General features: G+C 43.9%; 7 non-coding genes and 25 pseudogenes across 7 annotated transcripts; all 32 read right to left on the bottom strand.

Moving 5' to 3' along the window:
* Positions 1-11,226: 11,226 nt before the first annotated feature.
* Positions 11,227-11,341, bottom strand: LOC136769189 (U5 spliceosomal RNA). The gene has a single exon (XR_010822147.1). It is a non-coding gene; the product is annotated as a U5 spliceosomal RNA (small nuclear RNA).
* Positions 11,342-15,090: 3,749 nt separating this feature from the next.
* LOC136769473 (uncharacterized) lies at positions 15,091-15,209 on the bottom strand (annotated as a pseudogene).
* Positions 15,210-15,412: 203 nt separating this feature from the next.
* LOC136768982 (uncharacterized) lies at positions 15,413-15,531 on the bottom strand (annotated as a pseudogene).
* Positions 15,532-15,745: 214 nt separating this feature from the next.
* LOC136769033 (uncharacterized) lies at positions 15,746-15,864 on the bottom strand (annotated as a pseudogene).
* Positions 15,865-16,078: 214 nt separating this feature from the next.
* Positions 16,079-16,197, bottom strand: LOC136769459 (uncharacterized; annotated as a pseudogene).
* Positions 16,198-16,412: 215 nt separating this feature from the next.
* LOC136769540 (uncharacterized) lies at positions 16,413-16,531 on the bottom strand (annotated as a pseudogene).
* A 219-nt stretch (positions 16,532-16,750) lies between these two features.
* LOC136768882 (uncharacterized) lies at positions 16,751-16,869 on the bottom strand (annotated as a pseudogene).
* A 220-nt stretch (positions 16,870-17,089) lies between these two features.
* Positions 17,090-17,208, bottom strand: LOC136769654 (uncharacterized; annotated as a pseudogene).
* Positions 17,209-17,423: 215 nt separating this feature from the next.
* Positions 17,424-17,542, bottom strand: LOC136769413 (uncharacterized; annotated as a pseudogene).
* Positions 17,543-17,764: 222 nt separating this feature from the next.
* On the bottom strand, positions 17,765-17,883 carry LOC136769035 (uncharacterized; annotated as a pseudogene).
* Positions 17,884-18,106: 223 nt separating this feature from the next.
* LOC136769448 (uncharacterized) lies at positions 18,107-18,225 on the bottom strand (annotated as a pseudogene).
* A 224-nt stretch (positions 18,226-18,449) lies between these two features.
* LOC136769631 (uncharacterized) lies at positions 18,450-18,568 on the bottom strand (annotated as a pseudogene).
* Positions 18,569-18,788: 220 nt separating this feature from the next.
* On the bottom strand, positions 18,789-18,907 carry LOC136769049 (uncharacterized; annotated as a pseudogene).
* Positions 18,908-19,123: 216 nt separating this feature from the next.
* On the bottom strand, positions 19,124-19,242 carry LOC136769461 (uncharacterized; annotated as a pseudogene).
* A 217-nt stretch (positions 19,243-19,459) lies between these two features.
* LOC136768980 (uncharacterized) lies at positions 19,460-19,578 on the bottom strand (annotated as a pseudogene).
* A 215-nt stretch (positions 19,579-19,793) lies between these two features.
* On the bottom strand, positions 19,794-19,912 carry LOC136769566 (uncharacterized; annotated as a pseudogene).
* A 224-nt stretch (positions 19,913-20,136) lies between these two features.
* Positions 20,137-20,254, bottom strand: LOC136769087 (uncharacterized; annotated as a pseudogene).
* Positions 20,255-20,465: 211 nt separating this feature from the next.
* On the bottom strand, positions 20,466-20,584 carry LOC136769522 (uncharacterized; annotated as a pseudogene).
* Positions 20,585-20,806: 222 nt separating this feature from the next.
* Positions 20,807-20,925, bottom strand: LOC136769028 (uncharacterized; annotated as a pseudogene).
* Positions 20,926-21,140: 215 nt separating this feature from the next.
* LOC136769565 (uncharacterized) lies at positions 21,141-21,259 on the bottom strand (annotated as a pseudogene).
* A 224-nt stretch (positions 21,260-21,483) lies between these two features.
* Positions 21,484-21,602, bottom strand: LOC136768921 (uncharacterized; annotated as a pseudogene).
* Positions 21,603-21,813: 211 nt separating this feature from the next.
* On the bottom strand, positions 21,814-21,932 carry LOC136768947 (5S ribosomal RNA). The gene has a single exon (XR_010822050.1). It is a non-coding gene; the product is annotated as a 5S ribosomal RNA (ribosomal RNA).
* A 209-nt stretch (positions 21,933-22,141) lies between these two features.
* LOC136769048 (uncharacterized) lies at positions 22,142-22,260 on the bottom strand (annotated as a pseudogene).
* Positions 22,261-22,476: 216 nt separating this feature from the next.
* Positions 22,477-22,594, bottom strand: LOC136769234 (5S ribosomal RNA). The gene has a single exon (XR_010822191.1). It is a non-coding gene; the product is annotated as a 5S ribosomal RNA (ribosomal RNA).
* A 219-nt stretch (positions 22,595-22,813) lies between these two features.
* On the bottom strand, positions 22,814-22,932 carry LOC136769225 (5S ribosomal RNA). Its single transcript, XR_010822183.1, has one exon. It is a non-coding gene; the product is annotated as a 5S ribosomal RNA (ribosomal RNA).
* A 221-nt stretch (positions 22,933-23,153) lies between these two features.
* LOC136769085 (uncharacterized) lies at positions 23,154-23,272 on the bottom strand (annotated as a pseudogene).
* Positions 23,273-23,487: 215 nt separating this feature from the next.
* Positions 23,488-23,606, bottom strand: LOC136769524 (uncharacterized; annotated as a pseudogene).
* A 219-nt stretch (positions 23,607-23,825) lies between these two features.
* LOC136769269 (5S ribosomal RNA) lies at positions 23,826-23,944 on the bottom strand. The gene has a single exon (XR_010822225.1). It is a non-coding gene; the product is annotated as a 5S ribosomal RNA (ribosomal RNA).
* Positions 23,945-24,161: 217 nt separating this feature from the next.
* On the bottom strand, positions 24,162-24,280 carry LOC136769218 (5S ribosomal RNA). Its single transcript, XR_010822176.1, has one exon. It is a non-coding gene; the product is annotated as a 5S ribosomal RNA (ribosomal RNA).
* A 224-nt stretch (positions 24,281-24,504) lies between these two features.
* On the bottom strand, positions 24,505-24,623 carry LOC136769053 (uncharacterized; annotated as a pseudogene).
* Positions 24,624-24,843: 220 nt separating this feature from the next.
* Positions 24,844-24,962, bottom strand: LOC136769282 (5S ribosomal RNA). The gene has a single exon (XR_010822238.1). It is a non-coding gene; the product is annotated as a 5S ribosomal RNA (ribosomal RNA).
* Positions 24,963-25,185: 223 nt separating this feature from the next.
* On the bottom strand, positions 25,186-25,304 carry LOC136769063 (uncharacterized; annotated as a pseudogene).
* Between the last annotated feature and the right edge of the window lie 52 nt (positions 25,305-25,356).

Raw genomic sequence — 25,356 nt, 5'->3', positions numbered from 1 at the left:
TCCTTCACTGCAGATCTGACTCACCGAGGACGAGGAGGCGAGAGAGGAATCCGTGAAGCCGCCCTCACTGTCACTCTGAGCCCGAGGCGTCCCCGGTGGCTGCCGCGATGCTCCAGCGTGTAGCCGGACCTTTCCCCTCCAAGCCGCTCGCTACCCCAGCTTCACTACTGTGCCACCACTTCTTTTACTGCCACTATTTACCAACACCGTCCGTGCTCCCTCCCAGCACCTTCTTAGTGCGTTTTTTCCACCCGGCGCCTCGGCTTGTACCGCCGAGCCTGGCCCTGCCTCCTCCTCGGCTACACCCTGTGTGTCTGTCCGCCCGTCTGCTGGCTGCTGAGGTTGTTCCTCGTCACTAACCAGCGCCCCGTGCACCGCCTCAACACCATCTCCCCCCGGCGTCTCGGTCGTCACTATCCCCCGCTGCCTCGACCCCGTCCCCCAGCTGTGCGTCATCGCCTCCGGGCAGCTCTTCCCCCGTCACGGCATCAGTGGTACCATCGGTCCAACTGGCGACTGTCTCCTCCGCCGGGGCTCGATCTCTGTCTGCCCGCTGCATCTGTGGCTGCGGGCCGGTGTCTATATTCCTCCCCGCGTCGCCCCGCTCCTCCTCCCGCTCCCTGTCCTGCTCGGGACAGTTCCTCACGACATGCCCCTCGCTCCCACACCTGAAACACTTCATGGACTCCGAAGTAGCGAACACGACGTAGTCGGTATTGTCGATCTTAAATTTAAAAATGACATTAAGATCCTCATTGATGTTATTGAGGATCATATACAGCTGCCTTCGGAAGGACATGACGTGTTTCAGTTGCGGGGCTTTGCAGCCCAGCGGGACCCTCTTAATGCCGGACATCAGCTGCCCGAGCCGGTGCGGATGAACGGAGGGACGTTAGACAGCGTTACCTTCCGGGCAGGAGCAGCGAGCGGCAACACCGGGGTGAAAGTGTCGTCTAACACTGTGCCATTAGCCACTAGCTGATTGAGCAGATCAGTGGTTTTTAAGAAGATAACAATGGCAGCAGACTTGATATTTTCACACCCTGCTACCTCCCCAACCGCTAACACACACTGCTCTAGGGGGCAGAACTGCACCGGAGCGATCTTGACTCCATGGCGTCGGGTCAGTTTTTCAAAAGACGCATTCAGGGGGTCCGACCCCCCGACCCGGGAAGAACTACCGGTACTCCCCCCTCCCCTCCCCTGTTCCCCCACAATAAGAAAAGCACTGAAAACAGAAGACAAAATAAACAAACTGAAAAAAGTAAAGCAACAAAAAAACGCAGCCAAAGGACAGAGCTCTCAGCAGCACTCCCGCTCACTGCAGACCCCTCCCACACACTCCCAGCTGAGAGAGAGAGAGAGAGAGAGAGAGAGAGAGAGAGAGAGAGTGTTAGTGTCTGTCTCTCTCTCTCTCTCTGTAGATGCATCATAGGGAACATATGTAACAATCTCTCTTTTTGTTTACCAAAAATGAGAATGAACGTATTTCAAGTGGGTGTTGCCTTGGTTGGAAACGTTTTAAGATTATTTATGAAGTGTAAAGTGGATTTGTCTCAGTTCTCCGTAGTTTTCAATGTATGTGCCATTCAGTAGCGTTCATGTTACAGATGTGCCCTATGCAGTGGTAGGGTCAATAAAATGTCAGTAAAACTTTATTTTAGCAATTATGGAGGGGAAGAACTGCAGATAGCGGGTCCCCACTAATTATCTAACTTACCACCAACATTTAAAATTAGGTCTTGCGAAGCTGCCAAATAATGCTGTATAATCGTATGTGTCTTCATACACCGGCTGCTATAGTCTGATAGCTTTGATTATATATATATATTTTCTCGTGAACCACAAATGCTATTTGCTTGATTTTTACAGAGTATGTTATAAATACCATTCTTATGAAGCCTGACAAATTGTATGCTGTAATTATGAATATTTTCAAATCATTTGTTTGTTTTTCCTAACATGTTACAAATGTTCCCTATGTGAAAGATGCATTATATCTTAATAACGTCTAAACAATTAAAGATATACAGATTATTATTTTTGGTAAAGTTATAATACATTGCTATTAACTATGTGTGTCAGTAAAAGTTTAAATTTCCTAAAGGATTTTTATTGATCTTGCAAAATAAGTGTTTAGGGAACATTTGTAACATAGAGGTGGGTTAGCCACCAAGTAAGGGCAGCGGCTCCGGCTCCAGCACCGGCACCATGTCGCTGGAAAAGCGCTAAGTGAGCTCACAGTGAGCTCAGTGTAATGTCTGCTCTGGTGAGCTCACAGTGTGACCTAGTCGTGAGTTCACGTCTTCACTGGGTAGTCCTTGACAACTTAATTGACTCAAATCTTGGGCTTAATTGGTCAAAATGACCATTGGTTGAAGGTACTCAGGGACTGATGTGTAGAGAGACTTATTAAACCTGCAGGATTGTGGTTTTCCCAGATCAGAATTAACCAGATCACCACAAAGGAACATGGTAGGTGCTATTGCAACACAGATTACACAAATACATTGAAATCCAAGTTTGCAGTGGTCCTTGGGCCATTGTGTGGTGATCCAGATCACTTCAGCAGGAATTTTGCAGTGGTCTGGACTACAACTCTCTCTCTCTCTCTCTCTCTCTCTCTCTCTCAATTCAGTGCATTTGAATTGTCAAAGCAATTGGACATGCATACATACATACATACATATACACTCACCTAAAGGATTATTAGGAACACCTGTTCAATTTCTCATTAATGCAATTATCTAACCAACCAATCACATGGCAGTTGCTTCAATGCATTTAGGGGTGTGGTCCTGGTCAAGACAATCTCCTGAACTCCAAACTGAATGTCTGAATGGGAATGAAAGGTGATTTAAGCAATTTTGAGCGTGGCATGGTTGTTGGTGCCAGACGGGCCGCTCTGAGTATTTCACAATCTGCTCAGTTACTGGGATTTTCACGCACAACCATTTCTAGGGTTTACAAAGAATGGTGTGAAAAGGGAAAAACATCCAGTATGCGGCAGTCCTGTGGGCGAAAATGCCTTGTTGATGCTAGAGCTCAGAGGAGAATGGGCCGACTCGATTCAAGCTGATAGAAGAGCAACTTTGACTGAAATAACCACTCGCTACAACCGAGGTATGCAGCAAAGCATTTGTGATGCCACAACACGTACAACCTTGAGGCGGATGGGCTACAACAGCAGAAGACCCCACTGGGTACCACTCATCTCCACTACAAATAGGAAAAAGAGGCTACAATTTGCACAAGCTCACCAAAATTGGACAGTTGAAGACTGGAAAAATGTTGCCTGGTCTGATGAGTCTCGATTTCAGAGTCAGAATTTGGCGTAAACAGAATGAGAACATGGATCCATCATGCCTTGTTACCACTGTGCAGGCTGGTGGTGGTGGTGTAATGGTGTGGGGGATGTTTTCTTGGCACACTTTAGGCCCCTTAGTGCCAATTGGGCATCGTTTAAATGCCACGGCCCGTTGTTTCTGACCATGTCCATCCCTTTATGACCACCATGTACCCATCCTCTGATGGCTACTTCCAGCAGGATAATGCACCATGTCACAAAGGTCGAATCATTTCAAATTGGTTTCTTGAACATGACAATGAGTTCACTGTACTAAACTGGCCCCCACAGTCACCAGATCTCAACCCAATAGAGCATCTTTGGGATGTGGTGTGTAACGTTATGTTGGGTGTATTTGGATAAGAGTATTTGGGCTCTGAGCTGAAGCACGGATCTAAAGAAGACCTCTCCCCCCCAAAGTTATCAGATTTCCTTAGCTCATCAGCTTGGAACTGGTTTGCATCAAAGTGACAGTTTTGGGGAGGATGGCACCGAGAAGAGGCCAAATAGTTTGTTATTCTTCTATGAGATGTCTGGAGAAAGGGGCCTGTGGGTGATAAAAACTCTTTGAAGTGGATGAGAGCCGAAATCCCGACATAGAGCTACGAACCCAGGCCAACCGGCATTTCCAAAAGATGGCATGGATTGACATCAGTCATAAATCCAAAGTCACAAAAGATTAAGTCTGTTTTAGTTACTTGTGATAAATTGTTGATATCCTAAGCGTTGGCATTAGAGTCATTAGGTGATTAATCGAGTACTGTTCTGTTGGGTTGTTACTGAATAGCCAAAACAATGATTACCCAAATGTCCCCATGTGAAGCATTGATTGTTAAGGTACCAGGAACAGAGATTCCTGAATTCCTTGGACGCCTAGGCAGTTTGGACTTTGAAGTAGAGTCGCGTCGAACTCAGTTGGTAAACGACACTACGACGCAACTCGAAAAAGAGTCGATAGAGGTGATGAAAGTTATGGCTAGCTTAGCACTTGCGAGCTCAAGGGTAGTGAACTGGATCATAAGCAAGTTTGAAAAACTGAAAAAGCTAGGAGAAAAGTATGCTAAAGCGAAAGAAGAAAGAGCCAAACGGCATGGAATGGTTTTAGAATTTGAAGGAAAGCTAGATACTTGTGGAAAACAAGTCATTGTGTTGAATGCTGAAAAAAAGAGGACTTAATTGAACAGAGAGAGCAATTAGGAAATGATTTAAGACAATGTCAAGTTGAATTGGAAACAACTCTGATCCAAGTAAAAGGTCTGCAAAATGACAGATGTAAAGCGGTTGAAAATGAAAGGATAGTTTTGAAGGACCGGGATGTTTTGGAAATGCGTCTTTGCAAAACAGTCAGGGAGAAAGATTTGGGCACTGTAAAAATGGAGATACTCGAAGGCGAGGTCATACATTTAAAAAGGGAAAGTGAAGAAATGAGGAGAGTAAATCAGGTGCTTAGGGGAGAACTCAAATCAACTGAAGTTGAAAATGAGCGTCTCAAGCAACAAATAGGGGCCCTGAAAGCTGCCTATTGGTGGGCTGCAAAGCTGACACCTGACAGCATAAAGGAACAGCCGGAACCGGCCAATGCACGGAGTCGCACACCGTCTCCACATTTAGGCCCCGGGTTGCCTCGTCCTGATCGTACCCCTCCCTGTAGTCTTTCTCCACCCAGGGTAAGAAGCTCGTCGCACAGACGAACTTCCTCTCCCGAGAGTCCAGACCGAAAGGTTAACATGCGCCAGTTGAGAGAACTGGCTAAAGATTGTGAAACCTTTAACCCAGCAGACAAGGAAGGAAATGTGGAAGCGTATATTAAGGACATTAAGTATGCTTTGAGTTTCTATCCTGAGGCTACGGAGAAGGAAAAGGTTCTCCTAATCCGCAAAACTACCTCTCGCCAAGTCCATTCTTGGATGGAGAGGCAAGGGTCCATGGTCTGCGATAGGTTTCAACGCTTGTGCAGAGCATTAGTTAGGGACTATTCCAGGTTCATTGATCCAGTGGCAGCAGTGACTGCCGCACACCAGATCAAACAGGTAAGCATGAGTCCCCCCGTGATTACTATGAAAAGCTTAGGAAAACCTATTTTGCGGGTCAAGATCGACCCGGGGCCGAGGAAGAGGTGAGCTTTAAAGGGTTGTTTGTTGCTAATTTGTTCCCAACGATTAAGGAAATGATCATATTACATGCAGACGCAACGTATATGAACATAGCTGAAATTCGAAAAAATGGCACAGAAAGCTTGGGAAAGCAAGTACAATAGCACTTCTGATCGTAAAGATTCAAGCACCCAAGTACTGGCAAGGCGCTCTGAGAGCCCTATTTCTCCACTGGAGTTAGAGGGGACAGAGATTCAAAGAAGGAAAGAACCTCCCAAGGATGGAATCCAAGACACCCAGGCTTACAATAAAAAAAAGAAATCTGCTCCTAGCCTAGGTGGGTTAACTCAGTCTCTGAGCAATGTTGCAGTTTCTGAGCTACTGCTACGCTTAGCTCTGCTCCCTTTGCCCCCTCTTCCCAAACTGGAAGTTAGTAGCCAGGGTAAAGGGCCGGACTCGCCACCTAAGGAATGACTAGCTCTGGAACCACCCCCTGTCCCCGCCTCTGTGTTTTTGATTGGATGTGAGGAACAGCAGGGGGGTTTCTCTGACACATCAGCCCACTGGGACCTCCCAGTGGGGGAAGTTGCCTGCAGGCAAGCTGAACCTTTGGTGATGTTACTGGGTGATCTGACACAGAGAGGCAGAGCCAAGCAAGTTTACATAGAAGTGACCATTGAGAATGTGTGGGAGTGAGGAGCCTTGTTGGACACTGGGGCTGAAATTTGTTTAATGTCTGCCACCACAATGGGCAACCTGAAACAAATTATGGAAACCTCAGACCAACGACTGAAAGTGGAAGCTTGTAGTGTGAACATTACAAGTTACACAGAGACTAAGGCACAGCTCACTCAAATGGCATTGTTAGAGTTCACCTTTGGGAAGATTAAGTTGGTTCATCCAGTTTATATTTCCAAATTTGAAACAGAGAAGTTGATCATTGGTCAGGATCTATTGAACAGGTTGTGGGCTCAAGTTGAATCACCAAAGCCGGTGGAATTGAATGACAGATATGATACAGCCACCAAGGTACAACTTCCCAATGAGACCATTTTTTGTGCATGTCCCTAAAGGGGGCACCGGCTTACCATGTAAGCCAACCATTCGAACCCAGGTCCCTACCAACTATTATAGACATAGTGAAGGTCAGGTGCCTGAATAACACCTGAATTCCCAGTCACCTCCCTCTGTTAATCAACTTCCACCTATTGGTTACCGTCAGTAACCATACTCAATACTGAGTAATACCAATTGTTTTTTTGTTTTAATGTACTTGTGTTATAATATGTAACCTGTATATGTGCTAGTATAGGATTGTCAATTTGATTGGAATACATTCTGCTTAAATAATGAACTATTAGTTTGTTTTCTTTGATTTCTCGGGGTCATGAATGGTGAAGTCCACTGTTGAATTCTGTTACATAACTTTGAGATAAATGCTTAACGTCTTATTTTGTCTTGAAGGGGATAACGTCCTAGTCGACCTCAGTCCCATTCAAGAAAGGGGGTATGTAGCGTTATGTTGGGTGTATTTGGATAAGAGTATTTGGGCTCTGAGCTGAAGCACGGATCTAAAGAAGACCTCTCCCCCCCAAAGTTATCAGATTTCCTTAGCTCATCAGCTTGGAACTGGTTTGCATCAAAGTGACAGTTTTGGGGAGGATGGCACCGAGAAGAGGCCAAATAGTTTGTTATTCTGCTATGAGATGTCTGGAGAAAGGGGCCTGTAGGTGATAAAAACTCTTTGAAGTGGATGAGAGCCGAAATCCCGACATAGAGCTACGAACCCAGGCCAACCGGCATTTCCAAAAGATGGCATGGATTGACATCAGTCATAAATCAAGCCCCCCTCCAATAGGACACTGGGGGCTGAAACCGAAATCCAATCTCAAGAACTCAGGAACCAATCACCTATTGATCTGACAGACTATAAAGGACAAACACGGCCTTTCTTTCTCTCTCTCTCTCACCTGAACCAGTAACTCGCTGCCACAGCTCAACCTGTAGCTCTGTTGCCCGAACCGGAACCAGAAACCAACCAAGTCTTTGCCGGCAACAGAAGAGTTAAACTGGGAGAAGGAGATTGAGCCGTACAAAGAATTCTTTTAAAGGACTTTATTAAATAAAGAACTTTACAGACTGCGCTGCCCGCCTGTGCCCACCTGATCAGTGGAGTTTTATAGCTGGACAAATGACTAAGTCGACTGAATACGAAAGTGTCAGTCATTTAAATAGCTATTTGAGTTTTAAGAAACTTGACCCTTGGAACAAACAGGGCCCTGCTTTCCTCAAAGACTTTGTCTTCAAGTAACTACGGTGGAACCCTGCTTACAAAGAAGATTTTGTGCACAACCTTGGAGCCTTCAAACCAGTGGAAAATCTGTTTGGAAACGACTCTACTTTCGCGAAACCCCAACTTCCAGGTGCATCGACTGAGTGGAAGTTCTTGGACAAAGCCGAACCGGACTTCCTTTGTTCCAAACCACACGGACCTCGTGCCGTGTGCTGTTATCTGAGCCCGAAGCCATAGAGGCCTCTCTGCGACGAAGTTCAGATAAGTTTAACAGTTTGGAGTTCATGATTCATGACATTTGAGAAATCAATTAGAAATGTTAATCTGTGATTCATAACTCTAGAATGTGTAATATCATTTAGTTTTCTTAAATATAAATGTGTGTTGCATTAAACTGTTTTGTTGATAATTTTAGAAATAAAATCTGTCAACACCGAGAAATATCTTCTCATTCCTGTTTAACTGTTTAGTCTGAAATTGACACAAGTTAATAGACACCAGATTATAGGTGGCCCTGCCTATCCTTAATCATTGAATAATAATCAGTTAAGGGAAATTGTGGTAACAAGTAATGATAGGATCTTTCTCTCCACCTAAACGTTAATGAGACTGATATATATATAACGAGAAGTTACCTGACATAAATACTAACCTGCGTAGTTATTTAATGTCTGACTAATAATACTAACAAGAGACTCACCTTCATCTTACTAACTGGTATTGTAGTCAATGTGTTTATAACCTCTTTTGTTTAACGATTTGTGTTATCATATGCGATCCCATGGTCTTTGATTTGGTCACGGAAGTGATTTGTCTTTGATTTGTTGATCTAGAGTTGAATTTTAATTAGTTTTTCCCTTTTGTATAATTAGTGTAGTGCTACATTTAGTCTTTGTTTTGAATAAATTTGACAATTTATATCTTTGGAATTGGTGTCTGCGTCCAATTAATACAGAAATTGAGTTCTACAAGATTCCAGGATTCGTGATAAGGTGATACTATAAATTCACTTCTTTAATTGAAATTTATAAGAGTACCACTCGAGTATAAAGTACTACATATCCCATCTGTTACAGTTTTTTTTCTTCTTCTGAAACTGCAAGCGCACTACATAAAGTTTGGCAAATGAAGAAATTTGGATGATGAGTTTACAATCTTATAAACAGTATTTAAGTAAACCTAGATATGCAATTCCAAAAAGAACAGCATCGAGATGGAGAAACAGGATACAAAAATAATAATACAATGTTTATACTTTTTGTATTTTAATTACAGTATGTAATTATTGCCTTTTGATTTACATTTACAGAAAAAGAACGGCGGCAAACGTGGACTACCCAACAAGAAGCAACAAAGTTACTAAAATATCAGATTCTCAGGTAAGCTTCATGTAGCCATACATGTATAATTATAAAATCAATCCAAAAAATAGACCTTGTTTACCCTACAACTGATTTGAGTGTTAATTCTATTTAAGATATAAAAAAATATTTTGTTTTCTGAACTAATAATCTGTGAACATTCTATTATCTCTATAATTTTAATTAATACATTTATTTTATTATTGGTGGAACATTATATTTTTCAGCTCAGATGATTTCACGTACCATCAATTTTTCTGTTAATAAATGTGCAAAAACAAATCAGATGGATAGGCCCCTACATATGAACATTAAGTTAAAGGCCTAGAGTGAGTGTTCTTCACTTCCAGTCATGGCGGGCCACAATCCAGCTCTTTGTAACTCATCAACAACCAAAGACCTGGGAAAAGGGTTAAATGGCTTCAGTTAAGCCAATTAGGTAATTAAGAGCTCAACTGGAAAAAAAACAGCAGGCATAGGGGTACTTTAGGACCACAGTCACTGATATAACCTACAATGTTGTTGTAATGAAAATCAGCAGACAGTGGGCCTCCTCCAGGACTAAGGTTGAGAAGCACTGGTCTTGAAGACCACAATAACAATCGACCTCAAGGGCTAGGGATATTCGAGGTGATGCTAAACCAGTCCTGAATGTTTAAATATAATGTTATTTTCTTGTAGTGTGCCGTTGCTGTTAATGCAACCAGTTATATTGAGCCATCAAATACAGAAGCTGACGAAAGACATCAACATGTAAATTTAGTTGTAAATTTAAAGTGTGTGTGAAAAGTATTTTGTATATGGAGATTAACCCATAGTTTCACAGATAAATTGTGGACCAGTGATATTCAGGATCTTCAAAACAAGTCCTGAATGCTCAAACTTAACACTTCTTTTTTTAGAGTGTCGTTGCTGTCAATCCAGCCAGTGATGTGGAGCCATCAGATACAGAAGCTGATGAAAAACAACATGTAAATTTCCTAAATTAATATGGTGCATCAAAATACTTATTTAGCACTTTCAACTGTTTCTTTGTGATTCCTAAAATTACTTTACAGGCTGGGGCTGGGGGAAGACACTGCGCCCGCCTGGAGAAGCCTGTACAAGCCCCCCTCAATAAGAGAGCTGGCAATCTGCAGTGGAGGGTGTTACACACCATTATTGCTGTCAATTCTTTTATTACTGTTCTTAACCCTGCTGTGTCCGACGCCTGCCCATTCTGTGCTCAGAGAGAGACCGTGTTTCACTGTTTCAGCACTTGCTCTCGGTTGTCACCCATTTTTAGTCTTTTAACTCGTCTTTTTACTGATCTTAACCTGATTTTTAACACAAAGGTTTTTATTTTAGGGGCGCGATACACCAGAAGGACCAAACATGTGGACCAGCTGGTAAACTTCTTGCTGGGCCAGGCTAAAATGGCCGTCTATAAGACTAGGAAGAACAGAGTGTGTGGGGAGGGCAGTGAGGATGCAGTGAGAGTGTTTGCCATGCTGGTCAAGTGCAGGGTCAGACTAGAGTTTAACTATTACAGGCTGATGAATGATTTGGAGAGTTTTGAACAGGTCTGGTGTATTAATGATGCCCTTTGTGAATTGTATGACGGGGAGTTGGTTTTTATTATGTAATTCATTTATAGGGTTTAGTATTTGATGGTTGTTTTGTTGTGTGTATTGGGTTGCTTTCTTTAAAAGTGTACAGATCAGTGGCGGAGTTAATGCTTGTTGGGGGGAGACAAACAAAGGGGAACACTATTTTTTATTTATTTATTTATTTTCTTTTGTATGAATTATTGCGTGTTGCAAACAGGCAATGAAGTCTGATAAAAGTCAAAAAGTCTCTCTCTCTCTCACACACACACACACAGCCAGCAAGACACACAGAGCCAGCCAGCTCAGCGATGACATCACAAACATCTCTCTCAGGTGACTCCTATGACATCACAGAGCACGTACATTCCGTTGCTTGCCGTCTGTCAACCACTCAGTCACTGCCAGCCAGACTGGCTGGCTGACTGGATGGTGGGGCTGCTTGCTGCTGCTGCGTACCTTAGCAAGCTTATTTGCTTGACCGGCCTTCCTCCTCCGCCCACATGCCCACCTATGTCCGATCTGCTGTTCACCTGGATCACAGCTCCGCCCCAACAAGGCAGAGCCTCCCAAGAATGGTACAAACTCACCCACGATCCCCTCCACGGAAAGCTATAGCAAAAGGCAAAAGCATTATACGTAATGAAGAGGAACCCGAGTCCAAGACGCATCCGACCAGCCATACATATTTGTGTGTATTAAAGATCACATTTTATTACATTTAGATTTTCTGTACTTTATTACATCTTTTTGTGATTTTTAAATGTATTGTTTCTTTTCCTTATATATGTATGTATGTATGTATGTATGTGTGTGTGTGTCTGTGTGAAAGTGTATGTGTTTGTGTGGGTGTGACAGTGTGTATGAGTGTCTGTCTGTCATGTAACTCGCACATCTGTGAGGGCACCATTTTTGCAGAAAGAGATGTACACATTTTGGAGCAACATATGCTGCCATCCAGACATCGTCTTTTCCAGGGACATCCCTGCATTTTTCAGCAGGATAACGCCAAACCACATTCTGCCCAGATTTCAAGCGCATGGTTGCATAGGCAGAGAGTGCGGGTGCTAGCATGGCCTGCCTGCAGTCCTGACCTGTCTCCGAATTGAGAATGTGTGGCGCACTATGAAGTGCAAATTAAGACAACGAAGGCCCTGTGCAGTTGCGCAGCTGAGGAAATGCATAATGGATGAATGGGGGGAAATCCCACTTGCTAAACTTAACCAAGTGGTGTCTTCAGTGCCCAAGTGCTTAATAAGTGTTATTAAAAGAAAAGGTGATGTTACATAGTGGTAAACAGTCGACTGTCCCAACTTTCTTGGTTTCTTTTCACTGCTAATGAGATGCTGTAGAGTGAGTTAGTTATATTGCTTTCAGGAGCTCTAATCGTATTGATGAGTTCATGCAGCATTTGTAATTGAATTTCAAAAAGAAATCCTTGCTGTCTGGCCTGTGTGTATGAGATGTACTCTGTCAATCTTTGGCTAACAACTGAAACATTGGTAGAACAGAAATGGCAACATAAAAAAGAAAAGTACATTTTAAAAGAGCACATTAAATAGGATGAATATACAGTTTTTTACAATCACTTTGTCACTAATTTCAGAACCTTGATGTCATTTTTCAAAACTCTAGACACAAAACTCAAAACGGTCATCACTTGTAACACAGGCTGTCCAATGTTCAAAACATTGCATTGTGCATTCATATCTTTAAAGAAACCTTGCACTTGCAGACTTGTTGGTTCAAATAATTCATTTATCATGAAATACCATAGTAACATTTATTTAGATCACCCACACAGAAGATACCGATAGTTTCACTGTGTAGTTGTTCGTACAATCATTAAATATTGTAGTACAAAATATGTGATACATGTTTCATTATGGTACTACACATAAATACATCACTGTAAAAGGACTAGTAGAGAGAATACTACAGACACAGTGGAATCATTGAACAAAATCTGAAATGTATTGATGCAATACAATCAAATCACACCATAGGTTTCTTTGAAGCCATGCAACAATAATTAGCTACAAAAAAGAACAAAACTACAGTAAAATGTCAACTGCAGTGTTCCTCACCTGGCTTAGTGTAAAACAAAGGATTGATTACTGTACTTCTGAATTTCCATCAGCCCTGTGTTCAGGTTCAGGTTCTCACAACCATTTTTCACAAGAGGCATCTTGAAACTGAACATACCTGAACATGCTCAGTCATCAGCTGCTTCACTCTGTCTGCATTTCTTTCAAAAGGCACACTATACTCTGTGCTACACATTGGTATGCAGTATACAGTCATTTGACAATTGAGAGTAGCCTAATGTTTAGTGCATGCTGAAGACTTGCCGCTTCTCAGTACGGAAATTTCTGATGATTGAGGCCACAGTTGATCCTGAGTTGATTCTGAGGTTTGATTGAATCATTGTAGCTGCCTCAGTCATGGTCATGCCATGATTTACAACATGCTCTACAACTATTTCTCGGATTTCACTGGACACTATTTGCTGTTGCTGCCGCTGTCTGGTCCGTGGCCTTGTCCTCTACCACGTTCCCCCAACACCTCTCAAATGAGGCCCATGGCTGCCTCTCTGGTGAGGCCTAAGCCCTCCTCTATGACGAGGCCCACGACCACCTCTCAGAAGGGGTGCATGTCCCCTTCCATTCCTTTGACCACCACGTCTTCCTCCTCCCACTGCTTGACCTCTATTGTGACCTGGATGACTTGCCGGCTCCATGTTATCACTGTGTTGCTGGGGTGGATAGCACTCATTTCACTCGATACTCGTACCACAATGTGAAATCAATCATCAATAACCAGTTGGCAGTATTGGAAAAGCAATTACAAGGGCCTGCATACATACAGTAATGTCAAATCTGATGTGGAAGAACAATCATCTTCAACCAGGTTGGAGCGTTAGTTGCAATGCCTTTAATACACGCAGCGTGGAGAGGAACAGTGACTCAAGTAGATCCCAAAGTCGCTCTGCCTTCATTTTAACAGTCAGAGCTTTTATACACAAAAATCAAAGAGCTGGTTATAATCAGAAAGTCATTACTATGTTATCTTAAAAGTTAGCTAAGCAGAATTTATATCATTATAGGACAGAGTTCATAGATCAACACATGGATTAGGGAGCAGGCACTTCAATCATACTGTTTGACATTGTCTCCAAGATTCTCATCGTAAATAACAAACAGAAATCAAACTACCTTCTGGCCTGACCTTCTAGCTTGACCTTATCTTTCTTAAGTATACAAGAGAGAAAAACAGGTATTAGAGAAAAAATTTCTAACTTTCCTTCCACACTGCAAACATGGTGTGGAAAAGTGCTACATGATGATGAATGATGATGAAATATTACATCCATAGATAATGTAGTCCAACTGGTTCATGCTCCTCGTTTATTGATGTCAATGGATCTCATTATCCTGAAACTTTCATGATCGAAACATGGAATACTGTTTGTCAGTTTCCATAAAACTATGCATTAAGAGTAATGCAACAGTCACTTATCATTTTGAGCAGCTGTATCAATTGATAGTTAGATCTTTGTAATGAAATGAATAGACAGTGATCTCAGATGTAATGTGTGAATTGCATTTTGAAATGGTAATACTTTGATGTTAAGTTGTGTCATTTTAGTTCAATGAACAAATGATCTGAGGTTGATGTGTATTGTATCCAAGCAATTGTAAAAAAGTGTTAGAGTTTTGAAAAATGTGCATTTTGATCATCGGGTGTGAGTTTAGTGTCTAGAGTTTTGAAAAATGACATCAAGGTTCTGAAATGAGTGCCAAAGTGATTGTAAAAAAGTGTAATATCAGGGGACAGTGGCTATTAGTGATCTGGCCTTCCGTGGCCTCTGTATTAATGTAACAGGTCACATTGTATGTGTACACTGATACTTGATAGTATAATATAGTACAAGTAAAAAACATACATAGGTATCATAGAAGTATTTTGCAGAAATGATTATGGATAGTTATCAAAATGGAGAGGAAATGCTAAATCCAGTCTCCCCAGGCTGAGCTTCTATTGCTACACCTGCTAAGTGGCTGCTGGTATTAAGTAAGAGTATTAAGAGCTACGATGAAGTTACCCAGGAGACGTAAAAAGCTTGCAGTACCTAGTTTTTCCAGGAGGTCACCAATCCAAATACTGATCAGGCCCTGCCCCGTTCAGGACGGTGTGGCCGCAAGCCAAAAAGCCTGGCTGCATGATATCTCTTAAAGGCTGGCGGGTATTGACGGAACTTCCAGCAAAAAAAAGAAAAATGGAGGGAAAAATACCAGTGCAGCAAATGGTGTTGAAAGTAGCCGGGTACGTGTACAAATCCTCAATTATAACACCTCCAGACAGAAAGAGAGTATTAAGAGCTACAATGAAGTTACTCAGGAGACTAAAAAGCTTGCAGCACCTGGTATTTCCAGTAGGTCACCCATCCAAGTACTGATCAGGCCCTGCCCCGTTTAGCTTCCGAGATCTGACAAGATCGGGCACGTTCAGGTCAGTGTGGCCGCAAGCCTAGAGAGCTGGCTGCATGATGTCTCTTAAAGGCTGGAGGGTATTGACGGAACTTCCGGCAAAAAGAAAAATGGAGGGAAAAATATCAGTGCAGCAAAGGGTGTTGAAAGTAGCCGGGTATGTGTACAATTCTTCAATTATTTCTCCTCTAGCCTGAAAGAGAGTATTACGAGCTACGATGAAGTTACCCAAGAGACGTATAAAGCTTGCAGCACCTGGTATTTCCAGTAGGTCACCCATCCAAGTACTGACCAGGACCTGCCCCGTTCAGCTTACGCGATCTGACGAGATCGAGCGCGTTCAGGACGGTGTGGACACAAGCCGAGAGGCCTGGCTGCATGATGTCTCTTAATGGTTGGCGGGTATTGACGGAACTTCCAGCAAAAAAAAAAAAAAAAGAAAAACGGAGGGAAAAATATCAGTGCAGCAAAGGATGTTGAAAGTAGCCAGGTACGTGTACAATACTTCAATTATATCTCCTCCAGACAGAAAGAGAGTATTAAGAGCTACGATAAAGTTACCCAGGAGACGTAAAAAGCTTGCAGAACCAGGTATTTCCAGGAGGTCCCACATTCAAGTAATGACCAGGCCCTGCCCCGTTTAGCTTCCGAGATCTGACGAGATGGGGCGCGTTCAGGACGGTGTGGTTGCAAGCCAAGAGGCCTGGCTGTATGATGTCTCTTAAAGGCTGGAGGGTATTGATGGAACTTCCAGCAAAAAAAAAAAAAAAAGAAAAACGGAGGGAAAAATATCAGTGCAGCAAAGGGTGTTGAAAGTAGCCGGGTACGTGTACAATTCTTCAATTATATCTCCTCCAGACTGAAAGAGAGTATTAAGAGCTACGATGAAGTTACACAGGATACGTAAAAAGCTTGCATCACCTGGTATTTCCAGGAGGTCACCCATCCAAGTACTAACCAGGCCCTGGCCCGTTTAGTTTCCAAGGTCTGACGAGATCGGGCGCGTTCAGGACGGTGTGGCCGCAAGCCAAGAGGCCTGGCTGCATGATGTCTCTAAATGGCTGGAGGGTATTGACAGAACTTCCAGCAAAAAAAAATGAAAAAAGAAAAATGGAGGGAAAAATATCAGTGCAGCAAAGGGTGTTGAAAGTAACCAGGTACGTGTACAATATTTCAATTATATCTCCTCCAGACTGAAAGAGAGTATTAAGAGCTACGATAAAGTTACCCAGCAGACGTAAAAAGCTGGCAGCACCTGATACTTCCAGGAGGTCTCCCATCCAAGTACTGACCAGGTCCTGCCCCGTTTAGTTTCTGAGATCTGACGAGATCAGGCGCGTTCAGGACGGTGTGGCCACAAGCCGAGACGCCTGGCTGCATGATGTCTCTTAAAGGCTGGCGGGTATTGACGGAATTTCCAGCAAAAAAAAAAAAAAAAAAATAGAAAAATGGAGGGAAAAATATCAGTGCAGGAAAGGGTGTTGAAAGTAGCCGGGTACGTGTACAATTCTTCAATTATATCTCCTCCAGACTGAAAGAGAGTATTAAGAGCTACGATGAAGTTACCCAGGAGACGTAAAAAGCTTGCAGCACCTGGTATTTCCAGGAGGTCAACAATCCAAGTACTGACCAGGCCCTGCCCCGTTTAGCTTCCGAGATCTGAAGAGATTGGGGGCGTTGAGGACGGTGTGGCCGCAAGCCAAGAGGCCTGGGTGCATGATGTCTCTTAAAGGCTGGCGGGTATTGACGGAACTTCTAGCAAAAAAAAAAAAAAAAAAAATAGAAAAATGGAGGGAAAAATATCAGTGCAGGAAAGGGTGTTGAAAGTAGCCGGGTACATGTACAATTCTTCAATTATATCTCCTCCAGACTGAAAGAGAGTATTAAGAGCTACAATGAAGTTACCCAGAAGACGTAAAAAGCTTGCAGCACCTGGTATTTCCAGGAGGTCACCCATCCAAGTACTGAACAGGCCCTGCCTCGTTTAGCTTCCGGGATCTGATGAGATCGGTCGCGCTCAGGACGGTGTGGTCGCAAGCAAGAGGCCTGGCTGCATGATGTCTCTTAAAGGCTGGAGGGTATTGACGGAACTTCCAGCAAAATAAAAAAGAAAAAAGAAAAATGGAGGGAAAAATATCACTGCAGCAAAGAGTGGTGAAAGTAGCCGGGTACGTGTACAATACTTCAATTATATCTCCTCCAGACAGAAAGAGAGTATTTAGAGCTACGATGAAGTTACCCAAGTGACGATAAAAGCTTGCAGCACCTGGTATTTCCAGGAGGTCACCCGTCCAAGTACTGACCAGGCCCTGCCCCGTTCAGCTTCCGAGATCTGACAAGATCGGGCGCGTTCAGGACGGTGTGGCCGCAAGCCGAGAGGCCTGGCTGCATGATGTCTCTTAAAGGCTGGCGGGTATTGACGGAACTTCCAGCAAATAAAAAAAAAAAAGAAAAAAAGAAAAACGGAGGGAAAAAAATCAGTGCCGCAAAGGGTGTTGAAAGTAGCCAGGTACGTGTACAATTCTTCAATTAAATCTCCTCCAGACAGAAAGAGAGTATTAAAAGCTACGACGAAGTTCCCCAGGTGACGAAAAAAGCTTGCAGCGCCTGGAATTTCCAGAAGGTCTCACATTCAAGTAATGACCAGGCCCTGCCCAGTTTAGCTTCCGAGAGCTGACGAGATGGGGCGCGTTCAGGACGGTGTGGCCGCAAGCCAAGACGCCTGGCTGCATGATGTCTCTTAAAGGTTGGCGGGTATTGACGGAACTTCCAGCAGAAAAAATAAATAATAATAAAAATAAAAAAATTGATGGAAAAATATCAGTGCAGCAAAGGGTGTTGACAGTAGCTGGGTACGTGTACAATACTTCAATTATATCTCCTCCAGACAGAAAGAGAGTATTAAGAGCTACGATAAAGTTACCCAGGAGACGTAAAAGCTTGCAGCACCAGGTATTTCCAGGAGGTCTCCCATCCAAGTACTGACCAGGTCCTGCCCCGTTTAGCTTTCAAGATCTTACGAGATCGGGCGCGTTCAGGACGGTGTGGCCACAAGCCGAAAGGCCTGGCTGCATGATGTCTCTTAAAGGTTGGCGGGTATTGACGGAACTTCCAGCAAAAAAGAAAAAGAAAAAAAGAAAAAAGAAAAATGGATGGAAAAATATCAGTGCAGCAAAGGGTGTTGACAGTAGCTGGATACGTGTACAATACTTCAATTATATCTCCTCCAGACAGAGAGAGAGTATTAAGAGCTACGATAAAGTTACCCAAGTGACGTAAAAGCTTGCAGCACTAGGTATTTCCAGGAGGTCTCACATTCATGTACTGACCAGGTCCTGCCCCGTTTAGCTTCCGAGATCTGACGAGATCGGGCGCGTTCAGGATGGTGTGGCCGCAAGCCGAGATGCCTGGCTGCATGATGTCTCTTAAAGGCTGGCGGGTATTGACGGAACTTCCAGCAAAAAAAAAAAAAAAAAAAAATAGAAAAATGGAGGGAAAAATATCAGTGCAGGAAAGGGTGTTGAAAGTAGCCGGGTACGTGTACAATTCTTCAATTATATCTCCTGCAGACTGAAAGAGAGTATTAAGAGCTACGATAAAGTTACCCAGGAGACGTAAAAGCTTGCAGCACCTGGTATTTCCAGGAGGTCTCACATTCAAGTACTGACCAGGTCCTGCCCCGTTTAGCTTCCGAGATCTGACGATATCATGCGCATTCAGGACGGTGTGGCCGAAAGCCGAGAGGCCTGGCTGCATGATGTCTCTTTAAGGCTGGCGGGTATTGACGGAACTTCCAGCAAAAAAAAAAAGAAAAAAGAAAAATGGAGGGAAAAATATCAGTGCAGCAAAGGGTTTTGAAAGTAGCCGGGTACGTGTACAATTCTTCAATAATATCTCCTACAGACTGAAAGAGAGTATTAAGAGTTATGATGAAGTTACCCAGGAGACGTAAAAAACTTGCAGCACCTGGTATTTCCAGGAGGTCTCCCATCCAAGTACTGACGAGGCCCTGCCCCGTTTAGCTTCCAAGATCTGACGAGATCGGGCGTGTTCAGGACGGTGTGGCCGCAAGCCAAAAGGGCTGCATGATGTCTCTTAAAGGCTGGCGGGTATTGACGGAACTTCCAGCAAAAAATAAAAAATAAATAAATAGAAAAATGGAGGGAAAAATATCAGTGCAGGACAGGGTGTTGAAAGTAGCCGGGTACATGTACAATTCTTCATTTATATCTCCTCCAGACTGAATGAGAGTATTAAGAGCTACGCTGAAGTTACCCAGGAGATGTAAAAAGCTTTCAGCACCTGGTATTTCCAGGAGGTCACCCATCCAATTACTGACCAGGCCCTGCCCAGTTTTTCTTCCGAGATCTGACGAGATCTTGCGTCTTCAGGACGGTATGGCCTCAAGCCAAGAGGCCTGGCTGCATGATGTCTCTTAAAGGCTGGAGGGTATTGATGGAACTTCCAGGAATAAATAAAAGAAAAAAGAAAAATGGAGGGAAGAATATCAGTGCAGCAAAGCGTGTTGAAGGTAGCCGGGTACGTGTACAATTCTTCAATTATATCTCCTCCAGACAGATAGAGAGTATTAAGAGCTACGATAAAGTTACCCAGGAGACGTAAAAGCTTGCAGCACCAGGTATTTCCAGGAGGTCTCACATTCAAGTACTGACCAGGTCCTGCCCCGTTTAGCTTCCAAGATCTGACGAGATCGGGCGAGTTCAGGATGGTGTGGCCGCAAGCCGAGATGCCTGGCTGCATGATGTCTCTTAAAGGTTGGCGGGTATTGACGGAACTTCCAGCAATAAAAAAATATAAAAAAAGAAAAAAGAAAAATGGATGGAAAAATATCAGTGCAGCAAAGGGTGTTGACAGTAACTGGATACGTGTACAATACTTCAATTATATCTCCTCCAGACAGAGAGAGAGTATTAAGAGCTACGATAAAGTTACCCAGGAGACGTAAAAGCTTGCACACTAGATATTTCCAGGAGGTCTCACATTCATGTACTGACCAGGTCCTGCCCCGTTTAGCTTCCGAGATCTCACGAGATCGGGCGCGTTCAGGATGGTGTGGCCGCAAGCCGAGATGCCTGGCTGCATGATGTCTCTTAAAGGGTGGCGGGTATTGACGGAACTGCCAGCAAAAAAAAAAAAAGAAAACTAGAGGGAAATATACCAGTGCAGCAAAGGGTGTTGAAAGTAGCAGGGTACGTGTACAATTCTTCAATTATATCTCCTGGAGACAGAAAGAGAGTATTAAGAGCTACGATGAAGTTACCCAGGAGACGTAAAAAGCTTGCAGCACCTGGTATTTCTAGGAGGTCTCCCATCCAAGTACTGACGAGGCCCTGCCCCGTTTAGCTTCCGAGATCTGACGAGATCGGACGTGTTCAGGACGGTGTGGCCACAAGCCGAAAGGCCTGGCTGCATGATGTCTCTTAAAAGTTGGCGGGTATTGACGGAACTTCCAGCAAAAAAAAAAAAAAAAAAAAAATAGAAAAATGGAGGGAAAAATATCAGTGCAGGACAGGGTGTTGAAAGTAGCCGGGTACATGTACAATTCTTCAATTATATCTCCTCCAGACTGAATGAGAGTATTAAGAGCTACGCTGAAGTTACCCAGGAGATGTAAAAAGCTTTCAGCACCTGGTATTTCCAGGAGGTCACCCATCCAATTACTGACCAGGCCCTGCCCAGTTTTTCTTCCGAGATCTGACGAGATCTTGCGTCTTCAGGACGGTGTGGCCTCAAGCCAAGAGGCCTGGCTGCATGATGTCTCTTAAAGGCTGGAGGGTATTGATGGAACTTCCAGGAATAAATAAAAGAAAAAAGAAAAATGGAGGGAAGAATATTAGTGCAGCAAAGCGTGTTGAAGGTAGCCGGGTACGTGTACAATTCTTCAATTATATCTCCTCCAGACAGATAGAGAGTATTAAGAGCTACGATAAAGTTACCCAGGAGACGTAAAAGCTTGCAGCACCAGGTATTTCCAGGAGGTCTCACATTCAAGTACTGACCAGGTCCTGCCCCGTTTAGCTTCCAAGATCTGACGAGATCGGGCGAGTTCAGGATGGTGTGGCCGCAAGCCGAGATGCCTGGCTGCATGATGTCTCTTAAAGGTTGGCGGGTATTGACGGAACTTCCAGCAATAAAAAAATATAAAAAAAGAAAAAAGAAAAATGGATGGAAAAATATCAGTGCAGCAAAGGGTGTTGACAGTAACTGGATACGTGTACAATACTTCAATTATATCTCCTCCAGACAGAGAGAGAGTATTAAGAGCTACGATAAAGTTACCCAGGAGACGTAAAAGCTTGCAGCACTAGATATTTCCAGGAGGTCTCACATTCATGTACTGACCAGGTCCTGCCCCGTTTAGCTTCCGAGATCTCACGAGATCGGGCGCGTTCAGGATGGTGTGGCCGCAAGCCGAGATGCCTGGCTGCATGATGTCTCTTAAAGGCTGGCGGGTATTGACGGAACTGCCAGCAAAAATATAAAAAGAAAACTAGAGGGAAATATACCAGTGCAGCAAAGGGTGTTGAAAGTAGCCGGGTACGTGTACAATTCTTCAATTATATCTCCTGGAGACAGAAAGAGAGTATTAAGAGCTACGATGAAGTTACCCAGGAGACGTAAAAAGCTTGCAGCACCTGGTATTTCTAGGAGGTCTCCCATCCAAGTACTGACCAGGCCCTGCCCCGTTTAGCTTCCGAGATCTGACGAGATCGGGCGCATTCAGGACGGTGTGGCCACAAGCCGAAAGGCCTGGCTGCATGATGTCTCTTAAAAGTTGGCGGGTATTGACGGAACTTCCAGAAAAAAAAAAATAGAAAAATGGAGGGAAAAATATCAGTGCAGGAAAAGGTGTTGAAAGTAGCCGGGTACGTGTACAATTCTTCAATTATATCTCCTGCAGACTGAAAGAGAGTATTAAGAGCTACGATAAAGTTACCCAGGAGACGTAAAAGCTTGCAGCACCTGGTATTTCCAGGAGGTCTCACATTCAAGTACTGACCAGGTCCTGCCCCGTTTAGCTTCCGAGATCTGACGATATCATGCGCATTCAGGACGGTGTGGCCGAAAGCCAAGAGGCCCGGCTGCATGATGTCTCTTTAAGGCTGGCGGGTATTGACGGAACTTCCAGCAAAAAAAAAAAGAAAAAAGAAAAATGGAGGGAAAAATATCAGTGCAGCAAAGGGTTTTGAAAGTAGCCGGGTACGTGTACAATTCTTCAATAATATCTCCTACAGACTGAAAGAGAGTATTAAGAGTTATGATGAAGTTACCCAGGAGACGTAAAAAACTTGCAGCACCTGGTATTTCCAGGAGGTCACCCATCCAAGTACTGACCAGGCCCTGCCCCGTTAGCTTCCGAGATCTGATGAGATCGGGCGCGTTCAGGACGGTGTGGCCGCAAGCCAAGAGGCCTGGCTGCATGATGTCTCTTAAAGGCTGGCGGGTATTGACGGAGCTTCCAGAAAAAAAAAAAAAAAAAAAAATGGAAAATGGAGGGAAAAATATCAGTGCAGCAAAGGCTGTTGAAAGTAGCCGGGTACGTGTACAATACTTCAATTATATCTCCTCCAGACAGATAGAGAGTATTAAGAGCTACGATGAAGTTTCCCAGGAGACGTAAAAAGCTTGCAGCACCAGGTATTTCCAGGAGGTCTCCCATCCAAGTACTGACGAGGCCCTGTCCCGTTTAGCTTCCGAGATCTGACGAGATCGGGCGTGTTCAGGACGGTGTGGCCGCAAGCCAAGAGGCCGGGCTGCATGATGTCTCTTAAAGGCTGGCGGGTATTGACGGAACTTCCAGCAAAAAATAAAAAATAAATAAATAGAAAAATGGAGGGAAAAATATCAGTGCAGGACAGGGTGTTGAAAGTAGCCGGGTACATGTACAATTCTTCAATTATATCTCCTCCAGACTGAATGAGAGTATTAAGAGCTACGCTGAAGTTACCCAGGAGATGTAAAAAGCTTTCAGCACCTGGTATTTCCAGGAGGTCACCCATCCAATTACTGACCAGGCCCTGCCCAGTTTTTCTTCCGAGATCTGACGAGATCTTGCGTCTTCAGGACGGTGTGGTCTCAAGCCAAGAGGCCTGGCTGCATGATGTCTCTTAAAGGCTGGAGGGTATTGATGGAACTTCCAGCAAAAAACAAAAGAAAAAAGAAAAATGGAGGGAAAAATATCAGTGCAGCAAAGCGTGTTGAAGGTAGCCGGGTACGTGTACAATTCTTCAATTATATCTCCTCCAGACAGATAGAGAGTATTAAGAGCTACGATAAAGTTACCCAGGAGACGTAAAAGCTTGCAGCACCAGGTATTTCCAGGAGGTCTCACATTCAAGTACTGACCAGGTCCTGCCCCGTTTAGCTTCCGAGATCTGACGAGATCGGGTACGTTCAGGACGGTGTGTCCGCAAGCCGAGATGTCTGGCTGCATGATGTCTCTTAAAGGCTGGCGGGTATTGACGGAATTTCCAGCAAAAAAAAAAAAAAAAAAAATAGAAAAATGGAGGGAAAAATATCAGTGCAGGAAAGGGTGTTGAAAGTAGCCGGGTACATGTACAATTCTTCAATTATATCTCCTGGAGACAGAAAGAGAGTATTAAGAGCTACGATGAAGTTACCCATAGACGTAAAAGGCTTGCAGCACCTGGTATTTCTAGGAGGTCTCCCATCCAAGTACTGACCAGGCCCTGCCCCGTTTAGCTTCCGAGATCTGACGAGATCGGGCGCGTTCAGGACGGTGTGGCCGCAAGCCAAGAGGCCTGGCTGCATGATGTCTCTTAAAGGTTGGCGGGTATTGACGGAACTTCCAGCAAAAAAATAAAAAAAAAAATAAAAATGGGTGGAAAAATATCAGTGCAGGAAAGGGTGTTGAAAGTAGCCGGGTACGTGTACAATTCTTCAATTATATCTCCTGGAGACAGAAAGAGAGTATTAAGAGCTACGATGAAGTTACCCAGGAGACGTAAAAGGCTTGCAGCACCTGGTATTTCTAGGAGGTCTCCCATCCAAGTACTGACCAGGCCCTGCCCCGTTTAGCTTCCGAGATCTGACGAGATCGGGTGCATTCAGGACAGTGTGGCCGCAATCCAAGAGGCCTGGCTGCATGATGTCTCTTAAAGGTTGGCGGGTATTGACGGAACTTCCAGCAAAAAAAAAACATAAAAAAAGAAAAAAGAAAAATGGATGGAAAAATATCAGTGCAGCAAAGGGTGTTGACAGTAGCTGGATACGTGTACAATACTTCAATTATATCTCCTCCAGACAGAGAGAGAGTATTAAGAGCTACGATAAAGTTACCCAGGAGACGTAAAAGCTTGCAGCACTAGGTATTTCCAGGAGGTCTCACATTCATGTACTGACCAGGTCCTGCCTCGTTTAGCTTCCGAGATCTCACGAGATCAAGCGCGTTCAGGATGGTGTGGCCGCAAGCCGAGATGCCAGGCTGCATGATGTCTCTTAAAGGCTGGCGGGTATTGACGGAACTTCCAGCAAAAAAAAAAAAAAAAAAAATAGAAAAATGGAGGGAAAAATATCAGTGCAGGAAAGGGTGTTGAAAGTAGCCGGGTACGTGTACAATTCTTCAATTATATCTCCTGGAGACAGAAAGAGAGTATTAAGAGCTACGATGAAGTTACCCAGGAGACGTAAAAGGCTTGCAGCACCTGGTATTTGTAGGAGGTCTCCCATCCAAGTACTGACCAGGCCCTGCCCCGTTTAGCTTCCGAGATCTGACGAGATCGGGTGCATTCAGGACAGTGTGGCCGCAATCCAAGAGGCCTGGCTGCATGATGTCTCTTAAAGGTTGGCGGGTATTGACGGAACTTCCAGCAAAAAAAAATATAAAAAAAGAAAAACGAAAAATGGATGGAAAAATATCAGTGCAGCAAAGGGTGTTGACAGTAGCTGGATACGTGTACAATACTTCAATTATATCTCCTCCAGACAGAGAGAGAGTATTAAGAGCTACAATAAAGTTACCCAGGAGACGTAAAAGCTTGCAGCACTAGGTATTTCCAGGAGGTCTCACATTCATGTACTGACCAGGTCCTGACTCGTTTAGCTTCCGAGATCTCACGAGATCAAGCGCGTTCAGGATGGTGTGGCCGCAAGCCGAGATGCCTGGCTGCATGATGTCTCTTTAAGGCTGGCGGGTATTGACGGAA

The sequence above is a fragment of the Amia ocellicauda genome, chromosome 14 (assembly GCF_036373705.1).
Source record: "Amia ocellicauda isolate fAmiCal2 chromosome 14, fAmiCal2.hap1, whole genome shotgun sequence".
Classification (NCBI taxonomy): Eukaryota; Metazoa; Chordata; class Actinopteri; order Amiiformes; family Amiidae; genus Amia; species Amia ocellicauda.
This window is presented reverse-complemented; position numbering and strand designations above follow the sequence as displayed.